Here is a 4,404-nt window from a genome sequence, read left to right on the forward strand (position 1 = left end):
ATGCACCATCCAATTCAAGGTTATGATAGACCTATCCCCCAAGTGTCACTCCCTTGAAACCTGTTCTAACAAAAGAAATAAGTACAAGAAAAAATAAATGTCAAACGCAAGCTCCTTTACGAGCAAAAAATAAATTTGTTGGAGCTTAATTAGTTGAAAGTCACGGTGGATACCTATTGAAGCTTGGAGTTTTTCTCTTCAAAGCTTAAGTAATTGAGCATGTGTTGGTTTTGGATATTCCATTAGAAGTTTACTCAATCAATGCATTTCACTGCTCTCATTGGACTTTCTCAAATATATTCGATATTTTTCAATGAAACTTATTTTTCTGTCGTAAAATTTTTTTTCTTGTATTCTCCATTTCATTTCAAGCCTTAATACCATGAAAAATGGCCGTAACGCCTATATTAGCTGTTGGATGGGCAAAAAGAGCCGTTGATCAATCAACTTCTTCAAGGATTGACATGCTGTCTTTAGGGGTTGACTCATCTTCTCTTCAAGTCGATCGAGTCAAAAAGTGAGCATTTTTAGACATTCTCTGTCTTTCACCTGAGACCATGAGGTTAACTCTTTTATTCTGGGATTGACACACGTTTGACAAAGGTTGACACAGGCCCGGCAAAGGTCGACATGTACTGGCATTGGCTCTTATAAAGATTGTTTTTCAAAGCCCTCCCTCTTTCACTTGAGATCATTAAAGGATCAACTCGCCCATAACTAGGGTCTTCTATTTAACACTATGAATGTTCAGTTGTTGGCTCTTGACCATCTGGAGTCGAATCCTCTAAGTCAAATCTCAAAAAAAATTTTCTAAAAATCTTTTCAGTATAAAAAAATTGATCTTTCCCGATGCAAAAAAAAAAATTTCGACACTTTTAAGTTGCAAAATTATTTATCAATGCTTTTTAAAACATCGACAAATGATAAGTGAAAACAAATTTTTTCGACACTTTTGACAGTCGATAAGTTAACCATTGCCGATGCTTTTAAACATCGCCAAGTGCCGACGCCTTAATGCGTTGGTAAATATTTAATTTGGAAAAAAATAAATAAAATACAAAGATCTGAATTTGTACAAGAATACATAAATATATTCAAAATTTATAAAAAAATAATATATATATATATATAAATATATAAATCTGTCTTAAATTTATAAAAAAATTCAAACAGCAACATAGAAAAATTTATAAAAAAAATAATCTAAAAATAATATATGCAAGAATACGTAAATCTGTCCAAAATTACAATTATTTTAATAACAACATTGCAACCATCCAGAATAAATATCAATTCGTTATCCGCGCAACGGAACCGGCCTCATGTGTAAGCGGAACAACATGTTCTAACTAGTGTTAAACATCTTAATTATCTTAATTAAGAACGTTAGGCATCTCGTTGGACAGGAACTAGTTGGATAGTAATTAACTAAAATCAATTTCGTCCATCCAATAGGAAACTCGAACTCCAAGCTTAGGAAAATGAGTTATAGAAGAAGAATCCATTCCAAACTTTTTGTTTAATAACGAAACAGCAGAACTTGGATGACAAAAATCCAAACCAAAACCAAAGCTTATGATTAACACACCTTGACAGTTGATACTGCAGATAAATTTTTCTGAATTTTCAATTCCCTGACATGCATCCAGCTACTAATTAATTGTAAAACAAACTAATATAGCTAAAATACTATCATTCCACAGATTTTCTCAAGAATAACAAGAACTAATGGCTGGGTAGAAATTAAAAGAACAAAATTACCTTAGCAACTATGCTTGCTCCAATAACAACTGGATAAAGGTTATCAGCTTTTTTGGCAACCACAAACTTGACACCAGGAAATCTTTCAGACAATTTGATTCTATATTTTTCTGCATCTCCAACAGTATCCACATAACAATAACGTATGACTAAAAGCAAAACTGACGACAAAGATGATGACATTATTTCATATATCAAAACAGTACTGCACCAAAATAGTTGCTACAGTCAAACTAAAAGTAGAAAAATAGCATCGGAATTGGTCCTAACTTTGTTTGTTAAGAGTAAGCATAAGAACTTATGCCTGCACTGGTATTTTTATGCTATACTTCAAAATAAAGCAAATGTTCATCAACATTCTAACAAACGTTCTAGTAAAAACAATTCACAGCATTATCAATATCAGCTTTGAGTTTTTTTTTTTTTCTTTAAAAAAAAAAATAGTCTCTAAAGGGCTTTAAATTCCAGATCCCATGAGATGATGCAATGGCTAGTCCACTGGCCCATGACAGCAATTCTGGAATTTTAAATACATACCATTCCATTAATAATCTATCCATCTCTAGTAGTAATTCTGTAACACCTTCGAAAAGAAGAGATTTCGCAATTCACAACATTTAAAATGAAAAAAATATGGATAGTCTGACTCTTAAGTTACAAAGTGCCGGTTCAATTCGTTCGATCTTGAAAGGAACTACAGTCCATCTATTAAGAGTTCCAAGAATGGGACACTTGAAAGCAAATCCAGTAACCTAAATAAAGAATGCTCACCAGTAGCTGCGGCGTTCCCTCCTGTAAGGAGCATCACGGTAGGACGTGCGCTTGGTTCGGAACCGACGTCCTCGAGGAGGGCTTCTGCTGCTGTCTATACTCATAGTGATGGCCCCACAAAACACTCCCTGTCCACTAAATAACCCCTCCTGCTACTCCAACTCCACCCCCTGTTTCAAAACGCAGTGAGTCCAGATCCACATAAACCAAACCCTAGCCTGCCGTAGAACTCCACTCTAGTCATTAAAACAGAAGCGTATATCCTATCATGCACATAAGCAGCAAAAAGAAAAGCAAACCAATCGACTTATCACAAAGAATTCAGTCTCTTTTCGTCAAGAAAACAGAAAAAAATCTTGGACAAATGAAATCAGTCAGAGATCCGAGCATTGGAATCTAAATCTGGGAGCAGAAAGGATTCAGAGGATTCAAAAACCTAGCCCTAAATTTAAAAAACAAAAAAAAAAAAAATCAAGAAACAAAAATTCCCTTCTCCCGCCTATCAGTCCCAAGAAATCTCGAATGCGACACAAAGTCGGAGCAAAATGCCATGAATCCTGGCAAAGGAGGGTTGAGATGGGGCCAATACCTCGATCTCGAGATCCCAAGCAACGGGGGCTCTAGTGCTCCGGAGAGGAAGACGAGAGTCGAGAGCAACGGTCTAACGTACAGGGGTGAGGACTTGAACAAACGAAAAAACCCACGAGCTAAAACGGAGGAGGCATACCTGATCGGCGAGATCCACGGCGACGGCGACGGCGACGGCGGAGGAGGCACCGACGACGACAGATTGAATCGGGGGCAGGCGGAGGCAAGGGATCAGGGTGCGGAGAGCGAGAAGAAGCTATAGCTAGGGTTTGGGTTTCCGCGGAGAGGGAGTAGAAGGGAGAGAAATCTCATCAACTGCGAGAAGAGGGGGGGTGGCGGGAGAGGCGTCCGATCCCCGGCCTCGGTTTGCGGAAGAGGCGTGCGGAGACGACGGGTATTTATAGGCGCACGGGGAACGGTTGGGGGGAGAGAAAAAGGAGCCGGCAGCCGGCGCGCCTGTCCACAGTTGGACGACAAGAGATGTCCATTGTCCATCCGTCGACGCTTGGGATGTTGGCAAGAGATGGAGATCGGCGATCGGGAGAGAGAAGACGATTTTAGCGGCGCATGATGTCTGTCCGTTGGCGCTTTTTCTGTTACAGACTATCGACGCTTTAAGCATCGTAATATGTTGGCGCTTCTAATAAGACACCGGCAAAATGGAAGCGCTATTTGAAAATTATAGACGTTTTATTCTAGCGTCGGCAATATTAAATCAGAATAAATTATTTTTTCTGTAGTCTTTTTGACCTAAGTAATTTGAGAATTCCTTCTTCACTTTAATAAATTATTTTAAAATTATTTGCTGATCCGACAATCACTCTTAAGAATATAATTAGTACATTTGCACTCAAATATTTTGTATCATGGAAATCACATCTTGGTCCACAATTTTCTCATTGATGATAACAAAACCTTTAAGTATCAAGTGATAAAACAATGACTGCTTGATGTAAGTGAACACATTTCATACAATTTCAATTATTTTTTTCCTTGATACCATTATATTTCAATATATTTGTATTTGTTTCTTGATAGTCACTAAAAAAGATATAGAATAGTTAGGCTGTGAAGGTTTGGTAACCCCAAGCTGTCTAATGAAGCTCGAAAAAATGTTGACAAATGTGGCAGTAGACGTAGTGAGAGACTCCATCAGATAATTAGACTCATCGCTGACCTATCTCAAGGTATCATGAATCTATTCTTTGATCGATCCTCTCATCCTCGACAATGAATTGTCTGATGTCCTTTTGTACTGAAGTCTAAACGAATCTTATTTCACTC

The 4,404-nt window shown here is 37.7% G+C and overlaps 1 long non-coding RNA gene across 1 annotated transcript; it reads right to left on the reverse strand.

Annotated features, from left to right (window-relative positions):
• Nucleotides 1–2,333: 2,333 nt before the first annotated feature.
• LOC109506673 (uncharacterized) lies at nucleotides 2,334–3,744 on the reverse strand. The gene is made up of 2 exons (XR_012137172.1): nucleotides 3,122–3,744; nucleotides 2,334–2,702 (listed from the first exon to the last, which is right to left on the reverse strand). It is a non-coding gene; the product is annotated as an uncharacterized lncRNA (long non-coding RNA).
• Nucleotides 3,745–4,404: the final 660 nt, after the last annotated feature.

The sequence above is a fragment of the Elaeis guineensis genome, chromosome 15, assembly GCF_000442705.2.
Source record: "Elaeis guineensis isolate ETL-2024a chromosome 15, EG11, whole genome shotgun sequence".
In the NCBI taxonomy this organism is placed as follows: Eukaryota; Viridiplantae; Streptophyta; class Magnoliopsida; order Arecales; family Arecaceae; genus Elaeis; species Elaeis guineensis.